The sequence below is a fragment of the Myotis nattereri genome (assembly GCF_964212035.1).
Source record: "Myotis nattereri genome assembly, chromosome: 11".
Taxonomy (NCBI): Eukaryota; Metazoa; Chordata; class Mammalia; order Chiroptera; family Vespertilionidae; genus Myotis; species Myotis nattereri.
Window position 1 is genome coordinate 62,321,020 of NC_138086.1, and position 16,952 is coordinate 62,337,971.

At 42.4% G+C, this 16,952-nt stretch overlaps 1 protein-coding gene across 1 annotated transcript in view; it reads right to left on the minus strand.

Annotated features, from left to right (window-relative positions):
• Positions 1 to 6,575: 6,575 nt before the first annotated feature.
• The window catches only part of HIBADH (3-hydroxyisobutyrate dehydrogenase), a 165,162-nt gene continuing 154,785 nt past the window's right edge, over positions 6,576 to 16,952 (minus strand). Inside the window, exon 10 of the transcript XR_013996579.1 lies at positions 6,576 to 7,244. The gene's annotated coding sequence lies outside the window, so the exon portion shown is untranslated. The remainder of the gene's footprint in view (positions 7,245 to 16,952) is intronic.

Here is a 16,952-nt window from a genome sequence, read left to right on the forward strand (position 1 = left end):
GTCTCCCGTGCCTCCCTCCCCAGAAGTGAGAGGTAAACCAGAATACGTAAAATAAAGAGGCAAAAATCATTCTGAGAAGTCGACATTAAATTGACAAATAGACCCTGTGGGTTTTAATGGCCCCGTTGGTCTGAATTTTCTCCCCATCCTGCCAAGGCTTCAGGGATGTGCTGCCTTTCATGCCCATGAAATAGTTAATCTTTGCAACCAAGGTTCCAAGTGGGAGGTTTAAACTGGAGATCAGCCCGCTCTGCGTATAGGTCATTTAAGAGCTCAATCTCATCTCTGAAATATAGATTAGCCAGGAGAGTATGAGTTCAGCATTTCTGTGTAATGTTGTTTCATTGATCCTGCAGGCCAACTGGACATGGCTTCAGACGGATACCTAAAAATTAGGTTGAAAACTTTCCCATCTTTTAATATTTTATAACCTGTCAGAAAATCAATTCTGGACTCTGCCCCCTTTCAACGCCCGGTTTCACGGGAGCCGATGTTTAACCAAAGCGAGGTTCTTTCCTCTCCTTCACAAAAAGCATCAGGCAAGTTCAGAGTGAATGATGACTTCAGGGGAATTCTTGGATTTGTAAAGATTTAGAGATGAATTGAGTAGCTTTGACCTGCCAAGTCTGGAGCTTGGGTTTCTCTCTCTCCCGTGCAATAGCCAGAGACAGACTCCCCTAAACCCTGGAAAAGATCAGGGAGCCAGAGGTTAGTGCCGTGGGGACCTAGCCATAATTTGAACTTGTCAAATATTGTGATATATTTCTTCAAGCCCAGTGAATCACAAAGAGCTTTCTCTAAAACCCATCCCCCTTTCGCACATGCATATACCTTTTGGAACACAGCCTTTTGGGTTTAAAAATAATTTCTCATTGTTTTGTGGTAGAAGAGGATTTAAAGGAAAGAAAAACATTGGGAGAGATATACTGAAGTGATTTTAATTTCTTTTTTGTCTTTTCTGTATTTCATAAAATTTATAATATTAAAATGTATTCATTTCATAAGAAAAATGTAAAGTTAAACAAGAAAAGAAAAGAAAAGAACTTAGATAAAGTCACACCAACAGACACCAAGAACCTGTGGTGAAAGAGAGTGGAATTCATTTTGGCATCAGGTTAACAATAAAAATTCCACTTCCATCGCATGGGAGTTATTAAAGGAAACATACAGGTACCGATCACTACTGAATAGCCATAGTCATCACAATGAACTTCAGTTTGCCCCATGGAAATAGGTATGTTAAGCATTCATGTTCAAGAAATGGGGTGAGGAAGGAGAGAAAGGAGGGAAGAAAAGAGGGAGAAGAAAAGGATAAAGTCCTGGGCTAGGAAGAAAGGGAATAAAAAGAAGAGGGGCTGAAGAGTCAGAAAAAGAAAGTGAATGGAGTCAGATGGCTGTGGAACCGAGAAAGTGTTGTTGTCCGCGTAGGGAAATCCCGGCCCCCTCACACCCACGTTAATTGCAGTAAGTAGAGCAGCAGTACAAACCCCTCCTCCCTGGTGGTATCTATGGCTCAACTAAATGTTATTCTATAAATGGAAGTAAACGCTTGCTAGCTATCTTATGCTGACATGTTATCCCCAGAACAGGCCTGGGAGAAAGACACCCACAAGTAGTGCCTTTGGAATGTTGGCTGAAGCTTCCAGAATAGAGATGTCAATCACTTGCCTCTCTTTCCGCTTTCTAACAAACTATAGACTGAAAACCAGCAGCCATACATCTGTCACCAGCTGAGTCTCTCAGAGCTCCCCGCGGCTAAAAGCCTGGGAAGTCTTGGGAAGAAGGTGATGTGTTTAGCTCGGGGTACAGGGCGAGTGAAGTGTTTGCTGGTAGAAGCAAAGGAATGGGAGTGGGGAAGTGGACATGCTAAGTCACAGTGAACTTGAGTTTATTCAATAAAGAATATGTTCAATTTCCCCTTTCTGCCTGTCTAGTTGGTTCTGAGAACTGACGTTGTTTCTTTCTTATTGCATTTGCCAAATTTTCCAAGTCCCTGAAATCTGTTATCAAGCAAATTAACTCAGTTTGTGTGTTTTTTCTCTCAATGGGAAGAACTGTATTATTTTCTTATCTCCATTTGGCAAGGACGGTTTACCTTGGGTGGGGAAAATATCTAAGAAGGCTTCACTCTCAAATCCCATCTCTCAGTAGTAATGTGACCTTAAACAAGTTAATTTACCTCTCTCTCTCTCTCTCACGCCTCTAAAATGCAGAAGGTAATACTACATACCTCATGGAGTGGTTGCAAGGATTACCCATGTTAATGAACGTAAAGCACTTAGAAAAGTGCCCCCCATGACTTTAGTGCTCTGTGTCCACTATTACATGTCAATCGTCAGCACGTACAGCAGTCCCCTTATCTGAGGGGGATACGGTCCCAGACCCCAGTGGATGCCTGAAACCTCAGATAGTATATATATTATGTTTCTTCCTATACATACATACCTATAGTAAAGTTTAATTTATAAATTAGGCACAGTAAGAGATTAATAACAACAGCTAATAAAATAGAACAATTAAAACAATATACTGTAATAAAAGTTATGTGAATATGGTCTGTTTTGCAACATATTTTACTGTACATACAGCATGAAAACACTTGACAAAGGAATGATTCACACCCCGGGCGGGACAGAGTGAGATAACATGAGATTTCATCACACCACTCAGAACGGCATGAAATTTAAAACTTATGAATTGTTTATTTCTGGAATTTTCCATTTAATATTTTGAACTGAAACCACAGAAAGCAAAACCTAGGATAAGGGGGGGACTACTGTATTTTAAATACCTGTTGTGTGCCAGGCACCATGCTGAACACCAGGAGTAGCTTATATTCTAGTGGAGTAGTGATAAAACCATAATAGAAATAACAATAACAGCCAAAACCGGTTTGGCTCAGTGGATAGAGCGTCAGCCTGCGGACTGAAAGGTCCCAGGTTCGATTCCGGTCAGGGGCATGTACCTGGGTTGCGGGCATATCCCCAGTAGGAGATGTGCAGGAGGCAGCTGATCGATGTTTCTCTCTCATTGATGTTTCTAACTCTCTATCTCTCTCCCTTCCTCTCTGTAAAAAATCAATAAAATATATTTAAAAAAAAAAGAAATAACAATAACAGTGGCAGCTAATACTTATTGAGAGTATGATATCCATAGTCTAATTTGATCTCCATAATAACCTTCAGAGGTAGATAATATTTATAGCAGAGGAATCCACAGGCACAAAAAGGTTAAGTCCCCTGATCACACCCCACAGTTGGTGAGTGACAGAGCAGGGCTGGAGCCAGCCACACGGCTCCTGAGTCTGTCTTTACCACGCCTTTCTTTCCTTTTAGTGGAAGGTGGGCTACTTTCAAATAACAATGGTGGTTCTGGCAACAGCACACCCACCCTGTCCCTCCACATTAAAGAATCGCTGCCCAGCCTTCCATTTCTTTTATGCCAGGCACAGGGCTTTGTGGTAGCCACTCACTTAACATGATAAAATCAACTACCTAGTGCAAAGCATGTTCCCTGCTGGTCGGAGGAACAACTCAGCATTTGAACGAACATTTAGCACAGTTCAGCGTAGCCTTCACGCTGGGAGACAAGCGCACATCTCGAGGCCTACCCCGAGCCAATCACCAGAGAATGGGTTAATTGGTTAATCATATAAATTACAATCACTTAATCATTTTAATCACCATCAGCCAATTAACTTAGAGTTATGAGCTCTGAGCTAACAGTTATGCAAATGTTTGTTCCACTGTAGCCTATTAACAGCCATATTTTCTCCATCACACTGGCAGAGAGTGATGGGAGGAAGAAAAGGAAAGTGAGCATTTGTGGAAACTTCTTCCTGTTGGGTTATAATGAAGCGCTCAGTGGGCAGAAGCACCCAGCACAGTGATTTCTTTATCTTATTCAATGTGTCCCCTGAGTGGGTTAGAGGGTGGTCCCCTGAGGAAAGTGCAGGTCGGCTAAGAAACTGTGAGTCAAGCCCTAGCCAGTTTGTCTCAGTGGGTAGAGCATCAGCCTGCGGACTGAAGGGTCCTGGCGTTCGATTCCGGTCGAGGGTACGTACCTCAGTTGCAGGCTCCACCCCGGCCCGGGGCCCTGGTCAGGACACATGCAGGAGACAACCAATTCATGTGTCTCTCTCACACTGATATAGCTCTCTGACTTTTCCTCTCTCTTTCACTCTCTCTAAAAATCAATGGAAAAATATCCTCATTGGTGGGGGTGGGGTGGGAGGTGGGAGGGTGTTAATCGGGGGGGAAAAAGGAGGCATGTAAAACTTTAAACAAACAAACAGAAAATGATACACATAACATAAAAAATATATATCAGGTGAGGATTAAAACAAAAAGAAAGAAACTGTGAGTCAAGACTAAATTGAGCATTCTGTTGCTGGGGGTGGGGGTGGGGTGGGGGGCTCTGCTGATTGCCCAGGGTGCTGGCATGTTCCAGCTCAGGAAACTGAGGACCAAATGGGTTCATGACTTAGCTGCTGCCTTTCCTCCACTGGGCAACAGGGAGTGTCCAATGATGATGCAGATCAAGTTCAAAAGGAGTGTTCACCTGTACTTGTTCATTATCATCTATAGTAATAATCACTACACAATAACAAGGAAGACTATATAGCAGCTCTGGGAAGATAAGTCATCATCAGTTGACCAGAAATTTTGAAGAATACCTGAAACATTAGTGATGTGGAATAGATGTGTTCTATATATCCATTTTCTCGTTTAGTGCCTGGCACATGATAACTGCTCAGCAAACACGTGTGAATGAATGAATTATTCATGGCCAAATGTGAACCTAAGAGCCAGAGAAAGGAGAGTTCTGATCTGTTTAACATGGCTGAGCTCTGCACACAAGCAGGTGCTCGTGTGCATAAGACGGCTGGCCTCTATGGTGCAGCCTTCTGCTTGCTTTCACCACCCATAGGACCTAGTGAAATAGAGCTTTCTGTTGGGTGGTCAACCGAGTAGACTGGCTCATTTGAGAGCCTTCAGCCATAATATTTTCAAGTGCTATGACAGTGAGGAACAGTCAGAATTTCAAAAATAGAACTAATTTTGTCAGAAACGTGCAGGAAGTGACATCGTTTTGCTGTTCCTAAAAGGCACGTTGTGACTATGGGAGTCTAGTCTTTCTTTAAGGAATACCTTAACTGTCCCTGAGACTTTGCCTGCCTTTGCTGGTTAGTTAAGCATAAGGCTGGGGTTGGACCCTCTTCATTTCTCACACACACACACACGCACACACACACACACACACACGCACACACACACACCATGTTTGTTACAAAATTGCACTCATTCACTTAATAATGCCTATTGAACTTCTTATGTGCCAGAGACTAGGCAAACAGCACTGAACAGCAAAACACTTGTGACATGACGACAAAGTGGTTTTGGATGCAGAGTGGGAAGGTCACTTCTTGAAGGCTGGCATAGTCTTGGAGAACTTCCTGCAAAAGGTGAGGTTTGATTTACGGAGAAAATGGGTAGATGAAGAGATGAAGGTAGGGAACTTCAAGGAGAAAATTAATTGGTATCACAATTTATAATACATACATGTCTGAATAATATCCACATCAGTATTGGAGTGATAGTTTGTTTGTTTTTTTTAATTTTTCAATTTAGTAGTTTTTAGTCTGAAAGAAGTAACTGGATTTGTTTGAACTTGTTTACACAAGGCCAGAGTTGCCTCACCCCCAGGCTGGTGGGTCAGTCAACGTTTCTCATAGCTTCCTGTTTGACCTGAGCCAGTGGCATCTCCCCTTTTTCTCACCTGACTTTTCTCTTCCCCAAACAGGGAAAGTGATATTGACCTAACCTACCACTGCTGTGGGGAAAACTGATTAAAAATAAAAGATGGCAACACACTTCAGAGTGAGGAACTGCTGTACAATGCCTAACAAGGAGCATGCTTCCCTTAGTGAGACACAGAAAACAATGAATAGAAATGGAAAATAGGACAAAAGTCATATAGAAAGGTTTTAAAGATTTTCTTCCTTCTGCATTTACAACACTCTATTATTGACTTTAGATTTTTTCTTGCACTTAATTAGTCAAAAGCCAGGCGAACACTCTCTAAAATCCTTTTCCGGGTCAGACACTAGCTGGAGTCCATATTCCTAAGGACAGAGCCATTGGACCACTCCCAACTTTAGTTACTTTTTCTTCCCAGTTTTCATACATACTCAGCTGGCACTATATTAATTTGATCTTGCAAATATAAGGTCATTTTGTTTGTCTCTGGAGATGCACCCACTTTCCTCCCCATAGGTTCCTAAATTCCTGGGGGAGGTGGGGAGAGCTTGCTTAGTGAGGATGACAACTCTTTTAAGAGATCTTATAAAATGTGAACAGCAGATTCAAAACTGATTCTGACTCCAGCACCCATGAGGTGTGGTCAGGACATATGCCCTGTTTGGTTCAAATTCCTCTAATTTTTCATGGTTCAGGACACAGTTGAAACTGACCCTAGTCATTCCCTGGACTCCAAGTTTGGCTTGATGTACATAACATAGGATAGTTTGTGTCTTAGTTTGAGCTTCCCCAGAAGTAGACCCAGAGACAAGGATTCAAATGCAAGTCATTTATTTGGAAGGGGTAGGGAACACTAGTAGGGAAAGGAGAAGTAAGACAGGGAAGGTGGCCAATAATGGGTGAGTGTAAATTTAGCCAAGTGTCACAGTGAGCGACTGGAGCTGAATCTGGGAAATGGTGTAGGACATGTGGGCCTCAGAGCTAGCCCACCGGATGGCAGGTGAACCAGGGTAGTTAGACACCAACTCCAGTCCGTCACTGTTTGAAGGCTGCTGGGGGTTGTTAATTCCTGGCAGAGAGCTTTGCTTAGTTCCAGAAAGAGCTCTCGGGCTTGGAGAGGCAGGTCCTGGCAGTAGGAAGTCATCCTTGTTCTTGGGCGCACAGTGAAACAGCGGGTGGAGGGCTAAGGACGACACAGGACGAGCAGCTGCTACAGTTCGAATCACAGCTTTTGTATTTTTTGCTGTACAGTTATGTTTTCTTAAATCCAGCTCTGGAGTACACATCCTTTTAACATTCTGTGTGGTGAAATGGAAAGCTCACATAAAGCACTTCTGCATAACAAAGTATGACAGTTGTGGCGAGGAAAGGTACTCCAGCGATTGACTTGTAAGCTGAACTGGCTGCTTTTCTCGCGGAATACCACCTTTGACTTGAAAGAACAACCAAAACCAAGTCACACTCAGGAGTTTTGTAGACTTCTTCCTGAAAGTGAACAAAGTGAGACTGTCACTTCAAGGAAAACAAGTGACAGTATTTGTTGCCAATGATAAAATGTGGTCTTTCAAGTGAAAATTAGAATTTTAGAAAAGTTGTATTGGTTTTTGGGAGTTTGACAGCTTCCATATACTTACTAGTAAAGCATTTTCTGATGAGATTAGAGGTATTAGTAATGGATATGATTTTTGAAAATATTATGCAATAAAATATTGAATGTCCATTTTCCAAATGACCAATCTGTGATGTTTCAAAATCCTGCATGAGTAAAAGATCCAATCAAACAGAGATATTAATGAAAGTTAATGTAATAGTGTATGAAAAGTTCATTGATAATGGGTTTAGATTCCACATTGCAAATAACATTTAAGAAAGTGCTACTTGCCAAGTTTTGGTGTAGTATAGAAGAATATCCACAATTATAGGAAAGGCTATTAATATCTGCATAAAAACCAATTTTTTAATATACCTCAATCAAACAATGGATTGCAACAGACTAAATGTGGAATATAACAATTAAGCTGACTTCTATTTGTTCAGCTATCAGAGAGACTTGCTTAAATAAAAAGAATAATGTTATTCTTCTCACTAATATTTTGTTCCAGAAACTGGTACTTTTTCATAAAAATATGTTATTTATGTTGACATGAAGTGGGCTATTATTTTTATTTTAAATTAATTCATTGACATTAAAATTTTAAGATATAATACAGTAAAAATTCATAAATATAGCCTATATAAAAATAGGTTCTTTGGGATCCTCAATGTTTAAGCAAGTAAAGGAATCCTATAACCAAAAGGTTTGAGAATTACATAAAATAATGAAAACCATCTGAATAGATAGCTGTGTCAGTGTGCTCAGTTGCAGACAACAGAAACCTCTCTAGCTAGTTTAAACAACAAAAAAAATTTATTTAATAATGTTTTGGTTTGGGTTGCCCCCCAAACCTAGATGTTTCCTCTACCATGTTTGTGAAAAGGTGGATTCCATGTCTTCTTGCCAAGAAAAAAGTGACATACTTTCAATGCTAAAAGTGCATGCAATGCAGGTATGTATCATGCTTTAGGGTCCCAAGATTTGTAAGGTAATGTGAAAAAAGGAGAGGACATTTTAAAGTAAATTTCACCTTTCTTGTGATTGTCAGACATGCAACTGTTCCAGAAGGAATACCCTGAGATGGTACAATTGATAGTGATCACATACTTCTAGTTGCAAGACACAAATGGGCCTGCGGTAAATCGGAAATGGAGCCACGAAGCTGAGAAATGTTAATGGTCTGAAGGAGCCATCATAAACTCCTATTTAGACTTTTAATACAACTAAGAAGTGGCATTGCTGCCAATAAGGATAATGAATGAAAGCCATGCCTTTTCCAATTCTCCTAGGTGGAGAGAGAGAAAAATGAGGAAGAACAGATGGAAAATAATGTAACTGTCTTAATTTTTAGCAAAGAACAGTTGAGGTTCTGGTACCCAATAACCAAAAGGTCTATTCACCTGTGGTTTGAAGAGAAATTCTCGCCACTCATTCATTGTGTTCCTGGGAAGGGAAGCTCTTTGAGGGCAGGCACTGGTGTGTCCTGCTCATCTTTGTACCCCCAAGTGCCTTGCATAATACTTGGCATGTGGTAGGTACTCAAAAAATACAAGTTAAAGAAGTGAACTAAAGAGACGTTCTTGCTTATCTTTTATCCTGTAGCCACTCTGCATTCTTCAGTAGCCCTAATACTTTCATAAATGTGTGCCTTTGCATATGAACCACACTATTCAATACGACAACTAATAGAGCTTCCACTAACTGTACTGAGCATGGGCAAATGGCGCAGATCTGCCCTTAAAGAACTCTTGGCTGATCAGTGTTATTGTGCCAGTGCTTCTCAGACTTCCATGTGCGAGTGAACCCCTGGGATCTTGTTAAAATGCAGATTCTGCTTCAGTCAGTAGGAGCAGGGCCTGAGATTCTTCATTTCTAACACACTCCCAGCTGATGCTACTGCTGTTGGTCTATGGCACTTTGAGGAACAAAGCATCTGGCACATCTGATTGTGTCATGGCAACTGGGGAGGATGACTCTGTCAACAAACTGAGTCAGAACTTGGTTCCCTTCCATGTATAGACTTAGCCCTGAGCATACACCCCCAGAGGTGTTTGAGTCCCAGTGTGTACGCCTCCCAGCACAGATGCCTTAAGGAGTATAGAAGAGACAAGATGGTGAATGCAATCTGGGTGCTGAAGGAAGGTAAGGCATTTACATTCTTTGCATCTGCGATGGAGTCAAGGTCTCGGAGTAGATCATTTTTCTTTTCCATCCCTGCAGACAGTTGAGCACATTCTCATTGTCACATCTAGTTGAGGCATTTCATAAATCTGCAGGGTAATCATTTAGAATTTAAGTTCTTTCCCACAAGAAGTGTTCATAGAAGATATGAAACTTAGCAAAATGCAAAGGATTTTCCCCCCCATATCACAAATGTGCTTCCTCAGCAACTAACAACTTTCAAGTGATCTGTCACACTTTGCATAATTAAATCACGGTCCCAATGGTAGCAAATCACTGCAGGAAGAGTTAGACAGCACTAATAGAACAAGGAGTATGGAGGGGAAGAGTTTTAGTAAATGTCTCTTTCATCAGGCTAATTACTCCATACTAGTGAATGGAGGTTGAGGAAAATAAACTCTTAATTTAGATTCACCAAGATGATATTTACAGACTCTAAAGCACCAATGGGGGAGCTTTGGAGGTGTGTGTGTGGGGGGTGGGGGGTCGGGGAGGGAATCTCTGCCATCAAGGAGCCTGCATACTCATGAGGAACAAAAGGACAACAAAATAGAGTTCATCTATGGTGTCAGGAGCACCACCTGGATAATATGATAATTACAGGTTGGTTGTCATAAGGGCCATTTGATAGAGTCATTTCAAATAAAAATTTTCATGTCCACTTTCCTTTTTGTTAATTGAATTTATCACCTCAACCACCCAACAACATGACTTCTTCATCCCTTAGAAGAAGACTCTCCTCCAAGACTCTGATCTTAGGTTCAGTTCCCAATTGTATCGCTGTCACTGTCTACTTTTCCTGTACCTCACTCCCAGTTAGCATCACCAGGTCTTGCCATGTTTTCAGATAAGTGTGGTGATTCAGAGCATATAGGAACATAGACTCTGGAGTCTGACCTTCTGGGTTTGTGTGACCTTGGTAAGTCACCTAATTACAGTGTTCTCATCTGAAAAATAAGGATAATGATAGTACTTCTTCAGAAGGTTGTTGTAAAGATTAAGTGAATTCAGTAATACATGCAAAGCACCCAGAACAGAAGGTGGCTCCTAAGCAGGCGTTTGCTTTGCTTACAGCCATTTTTCCTTATTCTCAGAGTTCATCTCCAGCTCTATGGCTACCCTGTCTCCTGATGACAGCCAGTCTGCTATGCCTGTCTTCAGTAGCCCTAGAGACCCCTGAAGTTGGTCTTCTCCACTCCCACTGCTAAGATGTCAAGTATTGTTAGAGAAAGATAAAGTCATTGACACCTGTTGGTGTGTCCTGAAAGGGCGAGGACTACGCCCTCCATCTTACCCTGGGTCCTCCATTTTTGGGGCAGAGCCATGTGCTCGGCAAGGCTTCTTCCTGGAAGCCCCAAGCCTCTCCTAGCCACACCCAGGATTTCTCTGGACTAACCAATGATAATCAAGGGAAGTGCACGCCATCAATATGACCACATCCTGTGTAATGAGACACCGACTCGCGCCTGGCCAATCAGCGGGGCCCACAGTCCCCTCTCCTGCCCTTACTCCACCCCCCTATAAAACTCCTCGTCCCATCAGGCTTCGCTCTCTCTGCCACTTGGCTTGCCATTGTATCGGTGAGTGTGGTGGACGGGGAGCTCGAGCTAGCTTGAAATAAAGGACTCTTTGCTTTTGCATCGGACTGGCTGGCTCCCTGGTGGGCTCTTGGGAATCTTGAAATCTGGGCATAACATGTCCCTCAGGCTCATTATGATCCCTGTTCTTTGGAGCTGTCCCTGGTACACAGAGGTAGGCTTCCTGACCTCGTCCCCTATCAGTAGCTGATTGGCCTAAGAACAGACTACTGGCCCATGCTGGGCCCATCATTCTCTCTTGCAGGAAGTTGGAATAAAGGCCTTGATTTGAGCCTTATTAATGGCAGAACTTTAGAGAGAGGGTCCCTGACCTATTCATGCTCAGGCCCCTGGCATTGCCCTGGCTCCCTCACTTTTCTTGGCTTCTATTGAGATACCTTTGTGTCTTTCCAACATGTTTCCTTGAGCAACTTTTTGAGTTCTTCTCATATGCTGGCCAGAGTGCATGTCTACCTTCTACAAACCAAAGGAACCTCAAGAAGCACCTATGAGATCTTCTACAATGTTGTGCTGCTTAATCTCAGATGGTCCATCACTATAGCTCTCCTTTTTTGACTCCTTGGGCAATTCCCCACAGCAGCAACAGTTTGAAAATTTCTCCACGCAGGACTCACTCAACCTTCCCCTACTCCTTAGTACAGTGGTTCTCAACTCTGGCTGCACATTGGAATCACTTGGGAACCCCTAAAATATCAATGCCTGGGTCCCATGCTTAGCAATTTTGATGTAATGGGTTAGACAGCAGCCTAGATGATTCTGATGGGCATCTAAGGTTGAGAACCACTCCTAGCTAGACTGAGACTATGTTACACAAGCTCCTTCAGCAGACTTGGCTTTCTCCAACAATTTTCACTTCTGCTAGTCCCTATTTCCTTCCTTGAGGGCATAGAGGATGGGAAGTACCTGCCCTAAGCGAAGGCCTCCGCTGGCGAAGATTCCTCCAGCCAAGCTCCTCAGAGGAGCAGACTACAGCCTAAAGGTGCCATTAAGTGCTAACCCAAACTAGGAAGACTAAAGGATATATTTATTCTCCTGGGCATCACATGTCTTAGTTATTGCAATTAAGATTTTGTAATGAGTGGAAAATGTGTAGTAATAATAACAGCAAACACGTAATAGATATTTATTACAATAATACTAGGCACTGGATGGGACACTTTCCATATGCATAGACATTATCTAATTTCCACAACCACCCTATGAGACAGGAGCTATTGTTGCCACTGGATAAATGAAGAAACTGAGATATATATAGTGAGACTCAAAAAGTTGCTCAAGGACGTCCAGCTGGGACAGAGCACCGCTGGAATTCAAGAAGATCAATAAACATTTTCATTGAAGGAACATATACATGTGTGTTTTGTTCTAATTTAAGAAGTTATCTACATATGGTTTACTCCGGGTTTGATTCTTTTATATGGCAGTCTGACCAGAATTTTAAAATTCAGACAAAAATTAAACAGCTGCTATCCCTTAGCTTACAATAACTTATTTCTGTAGTAATAGCTCCCTCCTTTTTTTAATGAGAAAGAGAACACGGAAAGGTAATTGACAGCATTTGATAGTCTGTGTGGAAGCCAACAATTGTCTAATCTTACCATGTCATATGCTAATGTTGATTAAATTTAATACTGAGATTTTTCAGCAAATGAAAAGAAAAACTTTAATCTCTTTGTATCAGCCTAGGAGGGGCCATTTATGGAATTTTTGCTGTTTGTAATTGACCGCTGTTAGAGCAGACACTGTATAATGCAGTTACTCTGGGTGATTATTTTCTGTGTTCCTTAAGAAGTTACAAATTACTCTGCTGAGCCAGTCTGTCCAAGCAGACGGTGGACTCACCAGCAGAGTAAGGCCATTGTAGTTCCCACCGTCATAACTAGCTCACCCTGGTGACAAACAAACGTGTGTTACCACCCTGGCTACAAAAAGCAATTGACTGCTGCTCAATTAAGCAGAAATGAGACTGTCCCTCACAAGGTGGAGACGTGAGAATTGCCTTATCTGGTTCTCAATAGCAGTTTGGGTTTTTGGAAGTTATTTTACAGTTGTAATCACAAAGGGAAATGAAGTCTGCTTTGTAATGTTACCAGGTGCTCTGCCTTCCATTATAACTTTGATGAATAGCCCCCCAGAGCAAACTCACTGGCTGGTCTGCTAACTGGTTTTATTACGTAAATACAGGAGTGAAAAACCACAGTTCAATTGAGGCAGCATCTTCAGACCTAGGGAGGTGGGGGGCTGTCCTCATTCAAACCTTTACGCAACAAAATCCCTTTGGGCCAAGAAAACCGCATTCCACCTCGACTTTTAACTTAAAAAGTAGAGTTCATGAAATGGAATCAACATATTGCCAGGAGCTGAACTCTTCTATGAACATGTTTTTGGTCCCAGGGAGTTGCTGGAGACAAATGCCATCCCCTGATAAGCTCCATGCCCCACTGGCATCAGGGAGAGCAGGACATCTCTAGCTCTGCTTCTAATTTCTCAGTCAGACCTCAGGTAAGTCCCTTCACTTAATGGAGTTTTCTAAAACGAATTCACGTCTAAGGAGAGCTATAGAGAAAAATACTATAGAAACAGACCAGAGCAGAGTTTTGGGTCCCTAGGATATCGGAAGGGACCTGGGCAGCCTAGCTGTCCAGTCTCCTGTTTGCCAGTGGGAAGGACTGAGGGCTTGGGAGGTAGAGTGACTGCCCTAAGCCATCAGGTCAGTTTGTGGCAGGACCAGAGAGAAAAGCAAGTCTCCGAGTCTCAGGCTAAGGGCCCGGACTGGAAAGCCTTAAGTGCTGAGTGGAATCCAATGCAAAATTCACAATTCACTCCTTAAATTTGACACACGGTGGGTTGCACAGCATTTACTGTCTGTTTCTCAAAAAGAGCATTAGCTAATGGTCAAATGGTCAGGCCATTCCCTCTTGGAGTGAGCATCATTGTCATGTCTATATTAAAGAGGGCACTGATGATATGACATTTTTATTAAGCATGTGCCATCTGTCAGGTGCTGCCCTGATCTGTAAGCTTTCTAATGGGATCCCCACCCCCATTCCCAAATAAATGAGGAGTGGGATCCTTTCATACCATTCTGCCTAAAAAGTTTCCTTTAAATCTCAGACACAACAATGGAACTAACCAATGAATCTTCGTCTCCCAAGTATTTCAGAAACTCTACACCTCTGGTGGCCTGAGCAAGAAACCACTTGCAAAGAATAGGGTTGGTGTGCTAAGAGCTAACCTCTGATCCTTGCAATAAACAAATAGTAAAGTTGTCTTTTGCTAGTCAGTACAAAACTCCCTCTTGCTGCTCTAAAAACCATTTGGAATCGGTCCAGCTTACATATCTGTTGGATGTTTAAGAAATAGATTAAGAGGTCAGCAGGGAAAAGGAGACATCTCCAGATGTTGTCTAAATGGAAAATGGTAAGAAGAAAGGAGCGGGGGTGGGGTGGGGTGCGGCTAATCAAGACCACAGAACCAGAGAAGCCCAGAGTCACCAGGTGAGGGAGCCTGTGACAGTTGAGATTTGTTCAATTGGGAGGAGCAGGAAACTCAAGTCAATGGGCTTAAACTATATTGGGCAGGACCTCTTAAACTTTCAAGTGTGCAGTAATTACTGGGGGGGTGGGGGTGGTCATATTAAAAGGCAGATTCTGACTCAGTAAGTCTGGGGTGAGGCCTGAGATTCTGCACTTCTAGAAAGCTCCCGGGTAATGCTGATGCTGCTGGTTTTCAGATTACACTTGTGAGAGTATTCAACAGGCCATGCCCCTCACAAGGCAAATGTAGAGACAGGTGCTTCAGCATTCCTTATCCAGAGGCTCTACCTTGTCCTCAAGAATCCAGTGTCTTTCCACTTCTCTGCACTGCTGGCTACAATGTTCATATAATAGCTTCCAGGTCTTGTCTCTTCATTCTTTTTTTTTTTTAAATAAACTTCTTACTGATTTCAGAGAGGAAGGGAGAGGGAGAGAGAGATAGAAACATCAATGATGAGAGAGAATCATTGATCGGCTGCCTCCTGCACACCCCCTACTGAGGATTGAACCCACAACCTGGGCATATGCCCTTGACCAGAATTGAACCCGGGACCCTTCAGTCTGCAGGTCAATGCTCTATGCACTGAGCCAAACCAGCTAGGGCATTGTCTCTTCATTCTTATCCTGCAAGTGAGAGATTGCCAAGCAAAACTTGGAAAACCAACCTGATTGCACCAGCTGAGGCCACATGTCCACCCATGAGCCAACTGAATATATAAAATTTGCTAAGCCCACCAGGCTCAAGTTGGGTCAGGTAGTAGGTCCCTGCAGCAAAAGGACTCCATGGCAGGAAGTGGCTAACATAAAAAACTGAGTACTATAGGAGGAGGCACAGAAGAATGGATTGTTGGTAGACAATCAACAAAGCTTTTTGTTACAAGTTAATGAACATGTGGGCTGGCTCTGCATTTCTTGCCAATTTAGATCATTTGATGCCCTGAAGCTTTTCCTCTGTGTTTGCAAGATCACACTGACAACCTCACATCCACAGAAGGTTCTGCCAATGCCACCCACCCATCCCCACCCACCGCCGCCAAAACACACATGCACACTCATAATCCACTCAGTAAAGGAGGTAAGACAGAGATGGGGCATTCGTGTTTCATGGGGGAAATAAGTTTTCCAGTCTCCCTCTTCTACATTATGGATGCTCTTCCTTGCCCCTACCATTTGTACTATGTTCCTCCAAGATCCAAATGCTTTTTTTTTTTGGTGGGGCGGGGGCGGGGGGACCCAATAAAATGTACCTATCCTGTGTTTCACTTTCCAAGGTGACCAACTAGCTGAACTGAAAAACTACTTGATACCATATGTGCCCAACAATGAAACGTGTTCCTCCCAGAAGGACCAAGCTTATACTTTTAACTGGTGTCCTCTGGAGTTGCAGGATCTTGAGTGAGAAGGGCCGAGCCCACTAATGGAACTTCAGGCATCATGACAGGCCCCTGGAAATGACATTTTGAGGCAAAGGGGCTGTTTATTGCAAGGCCAGGAGCTTTTGGGAGTCCCTCAGGCCACAGCATATTGGTAGCCATGCATTCTCACCCAGAGTGAATGCTAGCCCAAGATCAGTGGAAAAATGAACTGTCAGATTAAATGCTATTTCCTACAAGGGAGCGTTCTCTAATTGTAGCACACGCACACACCATCACCACCATCATAAATAAAAAAAGTATGTTACTCACATCTCTATTTACAACTTATCTCACTCCAACTGCTGCTATTTTTGTTTTTCGCAACCACATTGTAAGTTCCTTACAGGTGAAATTTTCAGGGTGCAAGCATGGTACCTGGTACAGGTACCTGTACAGGTGCAGATATTAAATATATGTGTGTAGCCAGTGGAATTGAAGCGGGAGGGCAGTCACAAACTCACACCAAGATTCTTTTTTTTTTTTTGGAGTGACTTGGCTTTTTAGCAGTAACACTTGAAAGAACTTATCATGTTACACATACCACATCATGACACACACAAATATTGAAATGACATCAAATCTGTAAGACCAATCTGGTAAGAATTGACATTATGAGAATCTTGAGTTTTCTATACATAAACATGGTACATGTCTCCATATGCCACTAAAATCCTCTTTAATAGCTGTCAATAATGTTCTATAATTGTAACAACAGAGGTCTTTAATACCTTTTGCTTGCCTTTTCCTAGAAACTTCACTCTTTTTGAGAACCAACACTGGTACTCACCACCTCCGACAACCACATTAAAATTACAATTAAAATACAGAACAACCATCATTCAGAACAGCCTGGAATCTGGTTGAATGAA